The following is a 22318-nucleotide window of genomic DNA, read 5'->3' as shown; positions in this document are numbered from 1 at the left end:
CTTCAAGGAAGTAACACTGAAGGTATCCACTCCAAAGCTGGGGTATTTTGTAATGAAAGGTCATACTGCTAATGTAGTGTTCTTGGAAAGTATTCTCTCTCTCCAGGGCTTGTATATCGTTTCCCTAACTTGTTCCCATACCCAAGATTAGTGAAATGACGTTCTGGCATGGAAAGCTTGTGATCATATTATTCATCATTTCAGAAAAGGGAAAGGTCATAGGCTATCAATTGGAATAGTGGAAGCTCTTGACAAGGCCCTAGCTGGAAAAAAACTACAACAACAAGATTGACATTTTAAAGAGATGAGATTAATTTGCATATAGAGAACATTAAAACAACTTTGGACGCTAATTATGATATATTTTAGTGGAAGTATGAGGAAGAATGGCAGTATGAGAAACTTTTGTCTCAACAGAAGTCAAGTCAAATGTAATAAAAGAAATAATATGTTTGACGGGAAACTCTTTACTAATTTGGCCGTTAGACAGACCGTAATTACCCTCCATTTTTTTAACCCACTAGCTGTTTAGGCAGTTCCATTTAAAAAATTGTAGATCAATCAATTCTTTTACATTCTTCCAAGATAGCTTTTTCAATTCCAAGAAGCAAATCTCTCGATTCTCCCTACCCTTTCCATCATATAATCTCTACTTTATTTTCTTCCAAGATAATTTTTTTAGTCTCCAAAAACACATCTTTTCACAAAAGGTATCAAAAGAATTAATGGTTGACAGGCTGGGCCAATTGCCCTATTGCATTTTGACGGACATCCTCTCAAGACTCGACACAAAGACTGCCATGCGTACAACCATTTTGTCCAAGAGATGGAGACATATATTGAGACAAATCCTAGTATTCGATATTTAATTTGACGGGCCATCTGGAAAGGCGTATGGATTTGTTTGATTTGCATCCAAATTTCATAATGGAAGAAACAATGATGTCATACTTTCTACGGTAAATATGAAAATTCATCAATTTCTAGACTTTCACTCGTCGAATTGTTAGAGAATGGTTGTTTGACGACATTAAAAAAGGCGTCTGCTATCTCAATATGAGCTTAAATAACACAAAATCTCGTGGAACCCATATACTACCCCTAAAGATACCCCCAACTCTGGCATTATCAAAAATATTATAGCGTACAACAGTGTTTTCAATAAGGCAAGGTATCTTTATTCAACATGGCTGATAGATACCCACATTGGGTTATCTGGAATTGAAAAGTTTTCTATTCAACATGATATCTGTGATGACAGGGATTTTTATTTCATCATTGTTCTAATTTGGATAAATTAGTCTTGGACAAATGTGGTTTTAGGGGTGAGGATGATATGAATGAATTACACATTCAATTTGGAATGGTTACTAGGCTGGTAATTCATGATTGGACATCCTTTACGATCTTCAAGGAAGTAACACTAAAGTTATGCACTCCAAAGCTGGTGTATTTTGTAATAAAAAGTCATGCTGCTAATGTCTTGTTCTTGGAAAGTGTGCCCTCTCTCCTCATAGATTATATATTCCTCCCCTCACTTGTTCCTGTCCCCAGGAATATAGAAAGGAAGTTCTGGTACGGAAAGCTTATGACCTTGTTGTTTCAACATTTTAGAAAGGTGAAAGATCTTAGGCTATCAATTAGTGGAAGCTCTTGACAAGGCCCTAACTGACAAAAAAAAAACTACAACAACAAGATTTGTATTTTCAAGAGATGAGATTCATTTGGCTATACAACACATTAAACCCACTTTGGAGGCTAATGATGATGTATTTTTTTGGGAGTATGATGAAGAAGGGGAGTATAAGGAACTTTTAACCTCAAAAGAAGTCATGTCAACTGTAATCAAAGAAATAATGTATTTTATGGGAAACTCTTTACTAAGTCGGCATTTAGATAGACAATAATTACCCTCCATTTTTTTGAACCCACTAACCGTTTAGGCAGCTCCATTTTAAAAGTTGCACATCAATCAATTCTTTTACATTCTTCCATGATAGCTTTTTCAATTCCAAGAAGCACATCTCTCGATTCTCGATTCTCCCTACACTTTCCATCATATATTCTCTACTTTATTTTCTTCCAAGATAGCTTTGTTAGTCCAAAAAAACACCCCTTTTCACAAAAGGTATCAGAAATGGCTGACAGGCTAAGTCAATTGCCCAATTGCATTTTGACGGACCAACCATTTTGTCCAAGAGATGGAGACATATATTGAGACAAATCCTAGTATTCGATATTCAATTTGACGGGCCATCTAGAAAAGTGCATGGACTTATCCGATTTGCATCCAAATTTCTTAATTGAAGAAATAATGATGCCATACTATCTAGGGTAAACATGAAAATTCATCAATGTCTAGACTCTTCACTCATCGAATTGTTGGAGAAATGGTTGTCTGATGCCATTGAAAAAGGCATCCACAATCTCAATCTGAACTTAAGTAAGACACCAACTCGTGGAACCCATATACCACCCTGAAGATACCGCCAACTATGGCGTGATAAAAAACATTACAACATATAACATTGTCTTCAACAAAGACAAGGTGTCTCTATTCCACATGGATGGTAGATTCCCAAATTGGGTTATCTGGAACTTAAGAGTTTTCTGTTTAACATTGACATATGTGATGACGGGAAATTTTTTTTCATCGTTGTTCTAATTGGATAAACTAGTCTTGGACAAATATGATTTTAGGAGTGAGGATGAAATGAAAGAATTACACATTCAATTTGAAATGCTGAGTAGACTGGTAATTCTTGATTGGACCTTATTCAATCTTCAAAGAAGTAACACTGAAGGCATCCACTCCAAAGCTGGTGTATTTTATAATGAAAGGTCATGCAGCTAAGGTCGTGTTCTTGGAAAGTATGCCCCTCTCTCCATGGCTTGTATATCCCTCCCCTCACTATTTCCATCCCCAGGAATAATGAAAGTAAATTCTGGTATGGGGAGCTTGTGATCATGTTGTTTCAGCATTTCAGAAGAATGAAAGGTCTTAGGCTATCAATTGGAGCATGATAAGGGCCTAGCCGATAAAAAATACTACAACAATAAGATTGGAATTGTCAAAAGATGAGATTCATTTGCCTATAGAGAACATTGAAACCACTTTCGAGGCTAATGATGATGTACTTTTGTGGGAGTATTAGGAAGAAGAGGAGTATGAGGAACTCTTAACCTCAAAAGAAGATATGTCAAATGCAATAAAAATAATGTGTTTTATGGGAAACTCTTTACTAAGTAGGCACTTAGCTAAACCGTAATTACCCTTTTTTGACCCACTAGATGTTTAGGAAATTTCATTTAAAAGCTGCAGATGAATCAATTTGTTTACATTCTTCCAAGATAGCTTTTTCAATTCAAAGAAGCACATCTCTGGTTTTTCCCTACACTTTCCATCATAACATCTCTGCTTTCTTTTCTTTCAAGATAGCTTTTTCAGTCTCCAAGAACACCCTTTTTTCAGAAAAATTTTCATAAGAATTATTGTTTGATAGGCTTAGCCAATTGCCCAATTACGTTTTGACAAACATCCTCTCAAGACTCGTCACAAAGACTGCCATGCGTACATCCATTTTGTCCAAGAGATGGAGGCATCTATTTAGACAAGTCCCAATATTCGATATTCAATTTGACGGGCCATCTAGAAAGGTGTATAGATTTATCCGATTTGTATCCAAATTTCTTAATGGAAGAAACATTGATGTCATACTTACTTGCCTAAACATGGAAATTCATCAATGTCTAGACTCTTCGCTCGTCGAATTGCTGGAGAAATGGTTGTCTGACGACATTGAAAATGATGTCTGCTATCTCAATCTGAGCTTAAATAGCACAACAACTCGTGAAACTCATATACCACCACTAAATATAATCCCAACTCTGGCTTTATCAGAAAAATTATAGCGTATAACATTGTCTTCAATAAGGCAAGGTATCTCTATTCCACGTGGCCAGTAGATTCCCACATTAGGTTATCTGGAATTGATGATTTCTGTTCAACAATGACATCTGTGATGACGAGATTTTTTGTTTCATCATTTTTCTAATTTGGATAAACTAGTCTTGGACAAATGTGGTTTTAGGGGTGAGGATGACACGAAAGAATTACAAATTCAATTTGAAATTCTGACTAGGCTGGTAATTCTTTATTGGACCTTCCTTATGATCTTCAAGGAATTAACACCGAAGGCATCCACTGCAAAGCTAGTGTATTTTGTAATGAAAGGTCACGCTGCTAATATCGTGTTCTTGGAAAGTATGCCCACTCTCTCTCGGGCTTGTATATCTCTCCCCTCACTTGTTCCTATCCCAGCAATAGTGACAGGAAGTTCTGATATGGGAAACTTGTGATCATGTTGTTTCAGCATTTCAGATGAGTGAAAGGTCTTAGACTACCAATTGGAACTGTAGAAGATCTTGACAAGGCCCTAGCTGATAAAAAAATTACAACAAGATTGGCATTGTCAAGAGATGAAATTCATTTGCCTAAGTGAACATTAAAACCACTTTGGAGCCTAATGATGATGTATTATTGTGGGAGTATGAGGAAGAAGGGGAGCAATGATACGACTTTACTTTGACCGCCAGTTTCTTACTTTTAATTGATGGCGTCGATATGTATGTTGCTGGGCTCTGCTGAGTCAAGTTGCAATTTGAATAAGTGGCTGAAATCACCCTCTTGAATAAGGAAATTTTTTTATGCACACATCAGTCCTGACTCTCCCTGCTTCATAACATAGATTGTCCATGTTCGTATGTCAACAAATTAGCAACCAGTTGAACAGGCTAAGAATTCTTACTATCTGCCTATGTCTTTATGGAGGCACAAGACTGCTCCTCTGCAGTCTTAGAAGAAGGTACCACGAGATACTTATAGAATTACGTGGTCCTCTTTTACTTGATGCATTCGGAAAATTCTTGCCATTATGTTATTGGCTCCTTGTTATTTATTTACATTTCTCATATTTTCCTCTATCCTTAATGGCACCTGCAATAGCTCATCGTGGAGGTGGTAAGGATACAAAATGGAACAATGGAGGTTGACCTTACTAAGAGCACACCTGTAGCTTCTGAATTGCTGGAGCTGCGATATGTTGAAGAACCCGTTCCTGCTGCTTGACTGGTAGAACAAATATGCTCTTTCAAGTATTCGTACCATCGTAGTTAATATTTTTTCCTGTGTAAGGTTAGATTAGCTTTATTTCTTGGTTTTGGACTCTTTTGGAGCGCAATGATTTCCTTGTTTATTATATAAAACATATTCTAGTCTTTTTTGTGGTTAATTTTTGACTATTGTGATAATATTTCAACTATATAAAGCTTTTGTGTTTCCATTTCTCTAGTAATAGTCTATGTACGCCTTTTTCGCTCTCACTGCATAGAAATTGTTCATTTGTTGAGTTAATAATTTTACCAGTTTATTATCAGTTCTATGCATTCACAGGCGTTTGGTCATAAGACAACTCATTCTAATTTCCGTGGTTTCGTCAAATCAGCAGACATAGACTTCTACTCACTGGGTGGTGATCCTCAGATATTGGCAGTATGTAACAGGTCTTTGGCGAGCTTCTTTGTTTTCCCCTTTCTTGTTATGTGTACTTTGGTATGTGTATGCATTAGGCATGGGTGTGCAAGTATCCGGTATGGTAAGCATCGTTTTCTGCAAATCTTTCTTTGTTTCGAGGAATCAACGTAAAGTTTTCACACCTTATTCACACCCGTCTAACTCAAGTACATTAGGTACATGAAAGATTCATGTTAGCTTAGATTTGGGCTACCTATGCTGGTGGTAATATCTAGTTGGTGTAAATTCATTTTGAGAGCTTTCTGCTTACTAGGGATATTATGAGTGCTCCTTATTCTTGCTATCCTAATGGACTTTGCTAATCTTAAAATTAGTTCATGAGGTTTCCCCTTGTTTCATGATATCAGGTACTAATGAAGAATAAACTTGCAATATTACCAAAAAATAGGATACGAAGTAGAATTATACAATAAAGTAGGGTAATTGATAAAATATGATTATTTAATAAAGGGCAAAATTAGAAAAAAAAGTAAGGTAATGACGCCATCACACCAAATCACTTTTCGTCGTTACGTAACGACGGATTTAACGATACGATATGATAAAAATTAAGTAACAATCAAAACAAACATTGTATTTAAAGTAATAATATGATACAATAACATAGGTAATAACCGACCAAACAAGCTGTTAATTTCAAGTAAATGAACCATTATCTACTTCTCAATTTGTGATGACCTGAAAGATCATCTTATGTTTTAAAACTCAATTCTGCACTTTTAAGCATTAAAAATCTCATTTTTATCCTCCTCAATTTGTGTGCGCAGTCAGAGCGTCTTTCCGTAAAGCTTTTATGCTAAAAATTGATTAAATAAGAACTTTTGCCTAAAACTTTATTTAAGTTGATTTCGGTCAATATTTTTGGTAAACGGACCCAGATTCGTATTTTGACGGTCCCCATGGGCCCGTATCGTGATTTGGGACCTGGGAATAAGCCCAGAATCAAAATCGGAAGACCATAGCCCGAGATATCGGACTTTGTCGGAATTTGAAAGTTAAAGACTTAATGAAATAGAAATATTTGACCAAGGTTTGACTTTTTTGGATATCAGGTTCGTATTTTGGTTTCGGAACCCGGTATAGGTCCAAGCATATTTATGACTTGTCTGTGAAATTTGGTGAGAAACGGAGTTGGTTTGATGTGATTCGGACGTCCGGTTGAGAAATTAGAAGTTTCAAAGTTTTTCTTGAAAATTTCATTTGATTTGGTGCTAAATTCATAGTTTTAGGTGTTATTTTGGTGTTTTGATCGAGCGAGCAAGTTCGTATGATATTTTAGAACTTGTGTGCTTGTTTGGTTGGGAGCCCCGAACGCTCGGGTGAGTTTAAGATAGGCTACATAGTGAAATTTGACTTGGAAAATGTTGCTGGTGTTCGCATTTTTGTTGCAAGCTGCAGACCTCGCATTTTCGACGTCAATCATCGCAACCACTGTTGGGTTCGCATTTGCGAACCAAACTTCGCATTTGCAAAGTGGGTGCTGGTAGGCAATGATCGTAAATGCAATCACTGGGTCGCATTTGCAGATGCTTCAGAGTTCGCATTTGCGAACTAATCTTCACCTTTGTGAAGACAGCAGAGGTATGAAGGGCTTCGCATTTGCGAAGCCCAGGTCGAAAATGCAACATCTGCAGCTGAACAAAATCTGACTTAGACGGGATTTTTCCTCATTCTTTAAAATTTCAAACCTAGAGACATAAGAGGCGATTTTCTAAAGAATTCTTCTTCCCCAATCCGTTGGTAAGTGATTCTAACCTATTTCCTTTCAATCTTTCACTACATTTCACAAGATTTCAACCTAAAATCTAAGGTTTTCATGGTGGAATTGGGGGGCGGGTTTGGTATAAACTAGGGATTTCAAAAATTGGGGATTTAGACCTCAAATTGAGGTCGGACTCCAAAACCAATTATATATCTGGGCTCGGGAATTAATGGGTAATCGGGGTTTGGTTCGAATTTCATGTTTGGACCAAGCGGGCCCGGGTGCTGACTTTTTCAAAAATGGCCTAAATTGAATTCTTTGAAATCATGGATAGTTCCTAAGACTTTATTCTAATCGTTTGGTTGGTAGTATGCTAGATTCTACTGGTTCAGATGCTCATTTGAGAGGAAAAGCCGTGGTTGAGCTTTGAGTTTGACCATTGGAGCGAGGTAAGTGTCGTAGTTAACCCTAACTTGAGGGATTAAGACTTAATTGTCTATTTTTTATGTGTTTGAATGTTGGGTACAATGTATAGGTGAGGTGACGAGTACCTATGCGTTGTTGTCGGGTTATAGCATGCAGGTGAATCTTATTCTTGTAATTGTTGCTTTCCTTGATAATATTAACCATGCTTAGACTAGTTAATCGTTATGTTGATCATTCTTATCATGTTTACGGACTTTGGTATTGATGGAGTATTGGCTCAAACTTGAGGTTTGTATTGCGGAATCAAATGTTTAAGTAAGACTTGTTCTTGTTATTTCTATCTCCCTGTTGTTATTGTTCATTGTTTTGGTGAGGGAGAGTGTTAATGCACAAAGGGTATGTTGTGCCATGTTTTGTGAGTGTTAATGCACGAATGGTGATGCCGTTCCACATTGTGAGTGTTAATGCACGAAGGGTGATGTCGTGCCATGTTATGAGAGACAAAGTTAATGCACGAAGGGTGATGTCATGCCATTTCTATTGGATCATATGGTGAGATTGAGAGTAAAAGCACGAAGGGTGATGCTGTGCATTTTCTTTTACTGGGCTTACTTGTTTATTTGTTCAAGGTATATCGGTTGATCAAGTTCTTATTACTGTTGTGATTCTTTATCTTCTGATCCCCTCAGTATGCCCCCCTCCCAATATTACTTGTCTCATTCTTTCATTGTTGTTATTAGTACGTATACTGTTAAATTGCACAGGTTTATTTGTGGGTGTCTTGTCTTAGCCTCGTCGCTACTTCGCCAAGGTTAGGCTCGACACTTGCCAGTACATGAGGTCGGTTGTACTGATACCACACTCTGCACTTCCTGTGCAGATTTTGGTATTGGTCTCAGTTGATCGAGAGGCATAGCAGCTCTGACCGGACCACCGGAGACTCAAGGTAGATCTGTCGGCGTTCACAGACCTTGAAGTCCCCGTCTATCTCTTCTATTTTATTATTTATTTCATTCATTTAGTTGTATTCTTTCAGAATTTTACTTGTAGTAAACCCTAGAATGTTTGTGAAATTGTGACTCCAAATCCGAGTGGTAGTAGATATATTGAGGTTGTTACAAATTTTTGCATTCACTTTAACTCGTTATAGCTTATTTGCTGTTAATTACTGAAATGAATAAGAATTGGCTTAATGATTCTCTAATGTTGGCTTGCCTATTAGCAAGTGAAATGTTAGGTGCCATCAGGACCCGATAGTGGAAAATTCGGGTCGTGACACAATTATGAGACTACCTTCTTAGACATTCTCTTTGAGCCACGTCAAGAGACAATAACAATCATTCTTGAATCAACTATTTTTTCGGGGAAAAAGTATGATTTAATTAAAACCCCTTCTTTCCATCCATATTCTTAAAAGCATAAATCAAGTCCAATCTGACTATTCGTCGAACAAGTCCTTGACTCTATTGATGTCACGACCCTAAAACCGGACCCGGTCGTGATGGTGCCTCTCGTGAAGAGAAGGTCAGCCGACACTTCCCATTTCAATATTTAACAGTTAAATAGTAAGAAATAGTCTAAAGCATGATAAAATAATCCAAAGTTTGAGTAGTTAATAGTATAATGTGCAGAATACAACCCAACACAACCCGATACCAGGGTGTCAGTAGTCATGAGCATCTAAACAATCCAGAATACTCAGAGGAAAACTACAAGTTTTAATACAAAAAACTAAGAACATGAGAAATAAGATAGGGAAGAGCTCCAGGCTGCGAATGCCGACTGCTACCTAGAGACACCTCGGATCCGTCTGGGTTGGGAAGATCAGCACTCGTGAGCGGGACCAAATGCGCCTGAATCTACACACAGGGTGCAGGGAGTAAAGTGAGTACTCCAACTCAGTGAGTAATAATCATAAATAAAGACTGAAAGCAGAAAATCACGTAAGGCACGTTAAGGCTATAACAAGGCGGTACAACCAGTAAAAACGGTAAATCAGTAGAAGATATGTGAAAGTCATTTTAGTTCAAATTACGCTTCATGAAAAGTCTGTTTCAACAATTAAGCAGGTAAATGGCAGGCAATTAAGGAAGTTAAACACATAAAGGTTCGCCCCTCAGGCACAATATCAACAAATCCGCCCCTTGGGCAATATCTCAGAACAATATCAACCCCTTGGGCTATATCTCACATCACAATGGGTACCCGCGCTCACTGGGGGTGTGTAGACTCCTAGAGGGGCCCGTTACAGCCCAAGCGCAATATCAAGCCATCTCGTGGCGTCATCACTAGGCTCTCGGCCTGATATTAACAAGCCACCTCGTGGCGTACATATCTCAGGCCCTTGGCCTTATAATCAATATCAAATGTTTCCTCACAACATAGGCCCTCGGCCTAACTTAGTCAAAATCCTCACAAGCCACTCGGGCGATAGTAAAACATGATTCTCAGCCCAAAATATCATTTAAGTGTTAAAACAGAGTAAACATGGTTGAGTACGAAAATAGTGAAATATAACATGACTGAGTTCAAGTATAAAGTCAAAACAGTGAGGAAATATTAATAAAAGTCCCCAAAGGGTTCAAATAGTTGCCACGAAACACAAATATGGCATTCAACCCAAATAATGATGATAGCAAATAGATTTCAGTCAAACACGCGGTAAAATAGTCATTCGGGACTGACTAAGTCACAATCCCCAATAGTGCACGACCCCATGCTCGCCATCAAGCATCTGCGTCACCTCAATATAGCATAACGATGTGCAATCCAGGGTTTCACACCCTCAGAACATCATTTATAATCATTACTTATCTCAAACCGGTTAAATCTCTAGCTCGTAACGCCTTTGCCCCTCGAATCGGCCTCCACTCGCTTCGAATCTATCCAAAATCAGAATCATGACGTCAAAATATGCTAAAGGAACGAAGCCCAAGCAAAAATAATCAATTTATAATATAAATCCCGAAATTACCAAAACTCGACCCTCGAGCCCACGTCTCAAAACTTGATAAAAATCAAATCAACAGAATATTCATCCTCCCACGAGTCCATACATACCAAGAACATTGAAATCAGAGTCCAAATGACCCCTCAAATTCTCATTTTAAGGTCTATTAATCTCATGCCCTAATTCCTCAATTTTTGGCTTAGATTTCATGATTTATTAGGTAGATTTCACAATAGAATCGAGTTAAGTCCAAAATTCTTACCTCCAAGTGATTCCCCTTGAATCCCTCTTCAATCCCCTTCAAATAGCTCCAAAAACAACCAACAATGGAAGAAATATACCCCAAATTCGCGGACAAGACGACTATTTAAACCTTCTGCCGAGGCCTAAAATCCTTCTTCGTGAACGCGGTCAAAGCCTCGCATTCACGAAGCACAAAAATACCTTGACCAAAATTCCCCTTATGCGATTGCGACCACCCCATCGCGAATGCAATGCTTTACTCAGACAGACCTTCACGATCACATTCACCCTATCACGAACGCGATGAATTAAATTCCCTTGAAGCTCAGCTGCCCATTTCTTCTACGCGAACGCGACAACACCCCCGCGAACACGATGCACAGATGCCCAGCCCTTCACGAATACGGAGCCTCCTCGCAAACGCGAAGACTAAATTTCCTGCTTCCTCAACTGACCCTTCGCGAACGCGAAAGTCATTTCTCTGCAGCACTGACCTGCAATTTTCTACAGCTCCAAACTTCATGGAATGGCCCGATTGACCACCCGAAACTCACTCGATGCCCCCGAGACCTCAAGCAAAGGCACTAACATATCCCAAAACCTTATTTAAACTTGTACCAATCTTCAAAACACCTCAAACAATATCAAATCAACCAAAACACATTGGATTCAAGCCTAAGTTTCCAAAATCTTCCGAATTACGCTTTTGATCAAAAACCCAACCAAACCACGTTTGAATGACCTGAAATTTGCACACACATCCAAAATGACACAGCGGAACTACCGCAACTCTTGAAATTCCATTCCAACCCCTATATCAAAATCTCACCTACCAACCGGAAATCGCCAAAAATCCACTTTTGCCAATTCAAGCCTAAATCTACTCCGGACCTCCAAAACTCATTCCGATCACACTCCTAAGTCCCAAATCACATCCTGAAGCTAGATAAACTATCGAAACTCACATCCGATCCCTCTAAAACATAAGTCAACATCCAGCTGACTTTTCCAACTTAACCTTCCTCAAAAGAGACTAAGTATCTCAAACCTTACCAATTCCTTTCCGAACCCTAACCAATCAACCCGATCACATATAGAACCATTATACAAAGCAATAAGAAGCAGAAATGGGGAAAATGGAGCGGTAACTCATGAGACAACTGGCCGGGTCGTCATGATAACTAGGAATTATGACGCATTTTACACTCCTTCATGCTCAAGTTTTGATTAGAAATGTGTACAAAATAGTCCCAAAGGCTCACAAGTTATGCTTGATTGTAGGTTTGATCAACAAGGTGACAAGATGTCAAAGATCAGCTCAAAAAGGAGGAAACTTGCACAAGTATCAAGACAAGGCAAAGCTCAGTCAAACAGAGCTAGTGCGGCCGCACACCATTCTGTGCGGTCCGCACAAGTGAAGTTCAGAGAATATGCATCTCAGGCGAAAAGGCAATGCGGTCGCAAAGGGTTTTGTGTGGTCCGCATTGGACTCACTATGGCCGCACTCGATGTAATGCGGTCCGCAGAGCCAAGGTTCATAGAATTGCCAGTTTGAAGATTGAAGTCCAATGCGGTCCGCACTCCATTTCATGCGGACTGCACTAGAAGCCACCGCGGCCACACTCGATTCTGTGCAGTCCGCATTTCCCAAGTTCAGAGAGCTGGATATTCAAGTCAAGAGCCTTAGTGTAGCCGCAGTTAATTTTATGCGGTCTGTACTAGCCCCGCAGGGGTATTTTTGTCCAAAATTGTCAACTTAGTATAAATAACTTCTTTTCCCATTTTTAGGTCATCAAATAGTTTTTCCTCAGAGTTGCGCTCGTGAATTAGCTTCTTTTATCTATTTTGAGTAATATTAGCTTCATTTCAACATTGAATCTTCAAGTCTAATTTAGCAATTACTTAATATGAGTTTTTCTTCATCTATTTCTTTATTTTTTTCTCTAATTATGAGTAGCTAGACCTATAAGCTAGGGTTGTGGCTCAACTCTAGTGTGGGTAATTGATGGGTCTTGTGTTTTGATGCTCGATTGTCTATGGGTGTTTGATATTTGGACTAATTTCATGTTTAATTGCTGAATTAGTGGTTGCAAAACACTAGTTTGTGTTTAGTTGACTTTGGCTCTTCTTGAGAAAGAGAGCCTAAGTCTCTAAAATTGGTCCAACAAGGAATTGGGCCGTACTCAAGAGATTGATAGCCCCAATTAAAGGGTTAAACCTAGAGATAGTAATAACCGACTTGAACCTTAATTGTTTGTGCAAATTTGCATACCCAATTGGTCTTGAGAAAGTTAATTCGGGCAAAATCGCTCGAACTACCAAGAGGTATAGAGTGAGTAGAATCGTGCAATGGTTATATCATACTCCCCAAATGTGACAATCATGCCTCAAAATCAAGTATCCCTCAATTGACCACCTAGGCGAAAGTCACTACCCTAGTTCCTTTTAATCATTTGAACAACTCGCAATAGTTTAACCTTAGCTTATTTTAGTTTAGTTGAGCATTGTAGTTTGTAAAATTAGAATCATAATCAAAACCAAAAATGTGCAGAAGTGCAATTTGGAGCAAATACGCATCTCTGATTTAGATAGACACCCGACTCCAATATCTAGCTCCCCATGGAAATCGATCCCGACCTTAATCGGGTAAAAGCTGCTTTGACCTCTCTCGCTACTCAATAGTAGTGCAGGGTTGGCCTCGATCACTTTTTGGTGCCAATGCTGGGGAGCTAACGGTTTTGGCTATCTATCTAAATAGTTTTGTGTACTGTTCTTCTTTCCTTCTGTGTTACTAATTTGTTTGTATCACAACTTCAGGTACAAAATGGCAGCAAACTTAAACAATGCACCTTTTAGAGATCTTCCGCCGAGGGAGGAAGTAGATGACAATGTTGAAGATGAGGTCCCTATTGTACCTCAATGACAAAGAAGGCCGCCAGGCCAATGATAATATTCTAAACCCACCCCCGCCACCTCCAAGAGTGGCTCTGAGAGTGCTTCCAAACCAAGGCTATGCAAGTGAAATTGTCCCACCCCGGATCCGGGCGGGAAATTTTCAAATAACCAATGTGATGATGACTTTGCTGGAGCAGCGTGGGTATTTCACGAGCGCTGCAAATCAAAATGCTTACAAACATCTCGGGGTTCGTGGATACATGTTGGGGGAGCAAGCAAACAAATGTATCCGAGGATGCATTGTGGTTGAGACTCTTCCCATTTTCACTTAGAGGGAAAGCACTTGATTGGCTTGAGCGACTTCCCAACCATTCCATCACTACTTGGGATGAGTTGGCGGATAAGTTCATTGCAAACTTTTTCTCACCGGGGCATATGGCTGCATTGAGAGATGAGATCTTGGCTTTCAAGCAAGAGCTCACGGAACCTTTGCATGATATTTGGGAGCGTTATAGAACAATGGTGAAGGAATGACCCAACAATGATATGACCGAGGCGATGATCCAACAAAACTTTTACCGGGGCAGTAACACAACAAACCAATGCATAGTGAACCAACTTGCTAAGGGCAACATTAAGCAGTTGTCTTATGATGAAGCTTGTAACATTCTTGACGAGATGGCTAACACTTCTTCTGCATGGCAAAGTAGAGGCAATGTGCCCCAGGGTGACCCCACGGTCACTCATTTGCACAAAAGTTACATGATCATGGGCTGGCTATAACTGAGTTAACAACTACTATGAACCAACTAGCAAAGGCACAATTGCAACAAGTTCAAAATCCTCACCAAGTGAATGCCAAAGAGGGTGTTAACATGCTTATCAACAAAATAAGACAAAGAGGTCAACAAAACCAAGGGAATTCAGATCAATTTGACAATGATTGTGGTGGATTTTAAGATGATGGTTTTGACAGACAGAGTGAAGAGGTGCAGTACGTGAATAATTATCAAGGCCAAAGGGGAAATTCTTCCAACCAATAACAATGGAGACCCCAAGGTAATTGGGGCAATCAACAACAATAAGGCAATGGTAATTGGGGGAACAACAACCAAAACTCCAACTGGGGCAATCAGAACAACAATTAAAACAATCAAGGAAATTGGAATGGTAATAACAATTGGGGTGGCAACAACAATCAAGGTGGATGGAATAATAGAAACCAAGAAAATCGGGGGCAAGGCTTTCTGAGGCCCCCAATGTACCAACAATCGAACAATCCTCCCCCATTTCCATCTCAAGGTCCCAGTTCTTCTAGCAATGATATGGGGAGAATTGAAATGATGTTCAAACAGATGATGAAAAAGAGTGCGGATTCCGATGCTCAATTGTCTTCCCACAATACCTCGATTCGGAATTTGGAGGTTCAGTTGGGCCAAATCTCACAATCTTTTAACACTCGCTCTAAGGGTGCTCTACCAAGTGATACGGTAGTGAACCCGAAAGGTCGGAACAATCATGTTATGGCGGTAACTACAAGGAGTGGACGAGGCGGTGATGTGAATGCCTCCAAACAAAAGCAAATCTTAAGTGATGATGTTGAGTTGCAAGAAGATGAAGTTCCTTTGGTGGTTGAAAATGTGATTGATGAGAATGTGAATGAAGAAGTGAAGATTGATATTCAAGATACCGAGGTGGAAACTCAAAATGATGTAAACCCATCTAGGGAACACAGACATGCCAGAGCCGGTTCTGCCTAAAGACAAGGCTCCTTTGCCAAGGCCACATCCACCTTATCCTCAAAGGCTCGCGAAGCAGAAAAATGAGAATCAGTTTAAAAAGTTCATTAACATGATGAAGAGCTTATCCATTAATGTGCCTTTAGTGGAGGCTCTTGAACAAATGTCAGGCTATTCTAAATTCATGAAGGACTTGGTGACAAAGAAGCGGACTATGGATTGTGAAACTATAAAGATGACTCACCAAGTTAGTGCAATAGTGCATTCAATGGCCCCGAAGCTTGAAGATCCCGGTGCTTTCACCATTCCTTGCACCACTGGGAGTGCGGATTTTGCTAAGGCTCTATACGATTTGAGGGCTAGTATCAATTTGATGCCCTACTTAGTTTCAAGACTTTGGGTATTGGGAAACTGAGGCGACTTCCATGAGATTACAAATGGCAGATAGAACGATGAAGAGACCATTGGGTATTATTGATGATATGCTTGTTCGAGTGGACGAATTTATCCTGCCAGCTGACTTTGTGATCTTGGACTGCGAGGTAGATTATGAAGTTCCTATCATATTGGGGAGACCTTTACTTTCTACGGGGAAGGCCTTAGTTGATATGGAAGTAGGGGAACTCACCTTCTGAGTGGGTGATGAAAAAGTGTTCTTTCATGTGTGCAATTCAATGAAGCAGCCCAATAGTACCGAGGTGTACTCTTTTGTGGACCTTGTCACAATAGTGATAGTTGATGACACCCGTGCAATGATCAATGTGGAGGACCCATTGGAGGCCGTATAGTTGGATTTGATGTCAATGATGATGAAGGCCGAGTGGAGTGTGTGAATACTTTACATGGAATGGGCTCTTACTCCTATGAGCCTAGGAAAATCTCTCTGGATCTCGAGAATAGGAAGACTCCACCAACAAAACCTTCAATTGAGGAGCCTCCGGTGTTGGAGTTGAAACCACTGCCTCCACACCTCAGGTATGAGTTCTTGGGCCTAGTTCTACTTTGCCAGTTATTCTTTCTTCTTGTCTTACTAACATGCAGGTTGATGCCATATTGGCGGTGCTTCAAAATCAGAAAAAAGCAATTGGATGGACTCTAGCTGATATTTGGGGGATAAGCCTCGCATTCTATATGCACAAGATTATTCTGGAAGATGATGCAAATCCCTCCTTGGAATATCAAAGGAGGTGGAACGAGGCAATACAAAAAGTGGTGAAAAAGGAGGTGATCAAGTGATTAGATGCCGGGGTTGTGTACCCCATCTCCGATAGCTCTTGGACTTCACCGGTGCAATGTGTACCGAAGAAGGGTGGCATGACCGTGGTTGCAAATTCACAAAATGAGTTGATTCCTACCAGAACCTTCACCAGTTAGAGGGTATGCATGGACTACTGCAAGTTGAATAAAGTGACCTGCAAGGATCACTTTCCTTTGCCTTTTCTTTATCAGATGTTAGACCGACTTGCTGGGCGTGCCTTCTACTATTTCTTGGATGGGTATAGTGGGTACAACCAAATCTTGATTGCTCCGGAAGATCAAGAGAAGACCACATTCACTTGTCCATATGGCACCTTTGCCTTTTCTAGGATGCCTTTTGGGTTGTGTAATGCACTGGCTACATTCTAGCGGTATATGATAGCCATTTTCACCGATATAGTGGAAGACATTTTGGAGGTGTTCATGGATGACTTTAGTGTTGTGGGTGATTTATTTGATGAGTGCTTGAAGAATCTTGATAGAGTTTTGGCACATTGTGAAGAAACCAATCTTGTTCTCAATTGGGAGAAATGCCACTTTATGGTGGAAGAGGGCATAGTTCTTGGGCATAAAATTTCGAAAAATGGTATTGAGGTAGAAAAAGCAAAAACTGATGTGATTTCAAGACTCCCTCCCCCTACATCTGTCAAGGGAGTTCGAAGTTTTCTTGGGCATGCGGGGTTCTACTGGAGATTTATCAAAGACTTTTCGAAGGTAGTGAATCCTTTGTGCAAGTTGTTGGGAAAGGATGCCAAGTTCGTGTTTGATGACAATTGTATGCAAGCCTTTGAACTTCTCAAGCATAAGTTGACCACCACTCCTATCATTACCGAACCTAATTGGAGCTTACCCTTTGAGCTCATGTGTGATGCGAGCGATGTTGCGGTTGGGGCGGTTTTGGGTGAAAGAGTGAACAAAATATTTTATCTGGTGTACTATGCGAGCAAGACAATGAATGATGCTCAAGTGAACTACACGGTGACCGAGAAAGAACCTTTGGCTATTTTGTTCGCAACGGAGAAATTTTGGTCGTATCTTATGGGTGCCAAGGTCATAATCCATACCGACCATGCCACACTCCGGTACTTGATGACGAAGAAGGATTCCAAAGCTAGACTGATGCGATGGGTTTTGTTACTTCAAGAGTTTGATTTGGAGATTGTGGACCGGAAGGGTAGTGAGAACCAAGTGGCGGACCACTTGTCCCGCTTGGAGGAGAAGAGGAGGCCTCGTGATGGCCTAGAGATCAATGATTCATTTCCCGACAAACAACTCCCTTCGGTGTCGGTGAATAGTATGCCATGGTTTGCGGACGTTGTTAATTTCCTTGTGACTGGTATAATCCCGTGTGAGCTCTCTTCTAACCAAAGGAAGAAGCTCAAACGGGATAGTTTGAATTTCTATTGGGATGATACATACTTGTTCAAGGTTTGCACGGATGGCGTGATCCGAAGGTGTGTCCCGGAGGAAGAGCAATTGAGTATATTGGTGGCTTTTTATTCCTCTCCCTATGGTGTCCATCATGGCGGGGCGAGGACGGCTTCCAAAGTTCTTAGTTGTGGGTTTTATTGGCCAACTTTGTACAAAGATGCAAGTGAACTTGTGAAGAGTTGTGACGAATATCAAAGAGCGGGTGGAATTTCGAAGAAAGATGAGATGCCTCTCAATACCATCCTCGAGGTTGATATTTTTGATGTATGGGGCATTGATTTTATGGGCCCGTTTGTTAGCTGACCCGGTGCCAGCAGCCCATCCCCAGCCAGTGCAGTTGGAGAGGCCTCCCATGAAGAAGAGGTTGATTTCCCTTATAGATGACGCAATCATATAGTTGGAGGACCCACATGGAGAGTCCCCCAGCCAGCCCCAGGAGTTAGCCCAGGCCTCGGTCCAGGTCCAGGTCCCAGCAGCAGAGCAGCAGGTCATAGGGAGCCAATCTCAGGTTCCCGAGCTTATAGAGGACCCAGGGACCACTCAGGATCCCATGCAGACAGATGGGCCATAGGGAGTTTCTGTTTCCTCTCCCTTTTATTTTTGGTGCTTATTTTGGTTAGTTGGCATTGAGGACAATGCCATCTTTCATTTGAAGGGGTAGGCCCTACTTTGATTTGATTGGATGAATGTATATATTTGACAGATTTTATGCTTTCTTTATTTTTCATCTTTGCTATGTATATAATTTTATCACTTCATTACATTTTTCGCACTTTTTATCTTGGGTCTGTATATAAAAGTATGTTCCATTGTATATATTCATCTCCCTTATTGTATATTCGATTAAATCCCCCTCTTGTAAATATTCAATTTACTTTCCGTAATTTTTTCTTTTTTTGCTTCTTATTTGTGTTCGTAGCTTCTTGTTTTGGATTTTTGCAATAAGCCTTTGGTTTTCTTAATGCTACGGTTCTTTCCAAAGGTAGAATTTGTGTGAACCGGGTGGCTCTTCCCGATGATGGATGGCATGACTACCTTCTTAAGGGTTTGAGTCCGTTTTTCTTTTGCTTTTTAGTATTTAATGGTAAGGGTGCCTCAAGCAAAACTTCACTTGGGCCTATCACATTTGCTTTTGATCTCATGTTCAAAAATAAATTGTTGTGTTTAGGATGGTGAAAGTCGTGACCTTGAGACTTTTTTGTTGACCGATAATCATCAAGTAGTTTTTCGTGACCATTGTATGCTCAAATCTTATCTAAGGTTGTTGTGGGCCCCTGACTCTGTGTCTTTAGCAATCCCATAGCTTGTGTGGTGAGAAATTTGCATTGGAAGTCCAAGTCCCGAGCCATTGGTCTAGAACTTGCCCTGAATGTTTGTTGAGGTGAAATACTAAGTGAATTTTGACTTGAGACATGATTATAGGATCTCCTTGATCCAAATGATAGCTTGAACACTTCCATATCCTACCAATGATAAAATCCCTAATCAACCCTTTTGAGCCTTAGACCTTTTTTCTTCAAAAACCATAATACAAGCCTTTACCCGTTCTAAAAAATACCCTCTCTTGGCACCCGATCTTTTCTTAGCACATGGCATAAGTATAAGTTTGGGGGGAGAGATGAGGATGGCAACAAAGTGGTAAAAAAGTACAAAATGAAGAAAAGAAAAGGCAATGAAAAAGAAAGAAAAGCAAAAAGACAAAAAGAATGTTCAATGTAGAAATGAATAAAAGGGATTCAAGAAAAGCAAAGAATGAAAGGTGTGGAAAATTGAAAAAGGAGAAAAGATTTGAAATGAATAAGAAAGAGTACCAGTGTGTCTCTCTAACCCCTTAGAAAGAAGTGAAACGACTTAAAAAGTCAAGTGAATGTGTGCCAAAATAAAACAAAAGAAGTGCTTAAGGGAAGATGGAACCTACTTAGACCAAACATTTCCTACCCCGAACTAAAGGCCTTCACTATGTCTCCACAAAAGCCCTATATGATCTTGAGTTGAATAAAGCTTACATTAGTGGTGACTCAAATAAGGGGAAAGCATATGGTACTTAAAGTCGGACTTGTGACTTTTTCTTGAGAGAGATGAGTGTGTTTCCATTAACCTCGTTCTGAGTGTCACTATCTTAAAGGTGAGGTTGGCTTAGGGAGAGTTGAGGATGCGTGAGTTTGGGTTCCACAATGACCGAAGTAATAGAAAGAGTTTCTTTGATGTGTTGAGTCAACTCTTGATGCTCTTGTGTCACACTTAATCCATGGTGTTTAAAAGGGTAAATGTCATTAATGATTCATTTGTATTGAGGGCAAATGTTAGTCCCAATTGATGCTAGATGAGGTCACTTTAGGACAGCTGAATTTTCTTGGATGTTCTCTTAAGGGGTGGGTCTTATTTTGTTTGCTTGAGGACAAGCAAAAGCTTAAATTTGGGGGAGTTGATAACTAAGAATTATGACATATTTTACACTCCTTCATACTCAAGTTTTGATTAGAAATGTGTATAAAATAGTCACAAAGGCTCACAAGTTGTTCTTGATTGCAGGTTTGATCAACAAGGTGACAAGATATCAAATATCAGCTCAAAAAAGAGTGAAACTTACACAAGTACCAAGACAAGGCAAAGCTTAGTCAAACAGGACCAGTGCGGCCGCACACCATTATGTGCGGTCCACACAAGTGGAGTTAAGAGATTGTGCATCTCAGACCAAAAGGCAATACGGTCGCAAAGGATTTTGTGCGGTCCGCATTAGATTCACTATGGCCGCACTCGATTTAATGCGGTCTATAGAGCCAAGGTTCAGAGAATTGCCAGTTTGAAGATTGAAGCCCAATGCGGTCTGTGCTACACTTCATGCGGACCGCACTAGAAGCCACCAAGACCGTACTCGATTCTATGTGGTCTGCATTGCCCAAGCTTAGAGACCTGGATATTCAAGTCAAGAGCCTTAGTGTGGCCTCACTTGATTTTGTGCGGTCCGCACTAGCCCCGCGAGGGTATTTTTGTCCAGAATTGTTAGCTTAGAATATCTTCTTTTCCTATTTTTAGGTCATCAGATAGTTTTTCCTCAGAGCTACGCTCGTGACTTAGCTTCTTTTATCTGTTTTAAGTAATTTTAGCTTCATTTCAACATTGAATCTTCAAATTTAATTTAGCAATTACTTAATATGAGTTTTTCTTCATCTATTTCTTTGTTTTCTTCTCTAATTATGAGTAGCTAGACCCATAAGCTAGGGTTGTGGCTCAACCCTAGTGTGGGTAATTGATGGATCTTGTGTTTTGATGCTTTATTGTTTATGGGTGTTTGATATTTGAACTAATTTCATATTTAATTGCTGAAATAATTAGTGGTTGCAAACACTAGTTTGTGTTTAGTTGACTTTGGCTCTTCTTGAGAAAGAGAGCCTAAGTCTTTGAAATTGGTCTAACAAGGAATTGAGGCGTACTCAAGAGATTGATAGCCCTAATTAAAGGGTTAAACCTAGAGATAGTAATACCCGACTTGAACCTTAATTGCTTGTGCAACTTGGCATACCCAATTGGTCTTGAGATATTCAATTCGGGCAAAATCACTCGAACTAACGAGAGGTATAGAGTGAGTAGAATCGTGCAATGGTTATATCATACTCCTCAAATGTGACAATCACGCCTTAAACTCAAGTATCCATCGATTGACCACCTAGGCAAAAGTTACTACCCTAGCGCCTTTTAATCATTTGAACAGCTCGCAATAGTTTAACCTTAGCTTATTTTAGTTTATTTGAGCATTGTAGTTTATAAAATTAGAATCATAATCAAAACCAAAAATGTGTAGAAGTGCAATTTGGAGCAAATACGCATCTCTCATTTAGATAGACACCCGACTCTAATATCTAGCTCCCTGTGGAAATCAATCCCGACCTTAATCGGGTAAAAGCTGTTTTGACCTCTCTCGCTACTCAATAGTAGTGTAGGGTTGGCCTCGGTCACATCATATCCTCCCCAACTTAAACAAATGTTCGTCCTCGAATGAGTCAAGAAACATACCTGAAGCCTCAAACGGGTGAGGATATCTGCTCCACATCTCCCGCTCGGTCACCCAGGTAACCCCCTTC

This window comes from Nicotiana sylvestris, chromosome 4 (genome assembly GCF_000393655.2).
Source record: "Nicotiana sylvestris chromosome 4, ASM39365v2, whole genome shotgun sequence".
Lineage (NCBI taxonomy): Eukaryota > Viridiplantae > Streptophyta > Magnoliopsida > Solanales > Solanaceae > Nicotiana > Nicotiana sylvestris.
Note: the sequence above shows the minus strand (reverse complement) of the source record.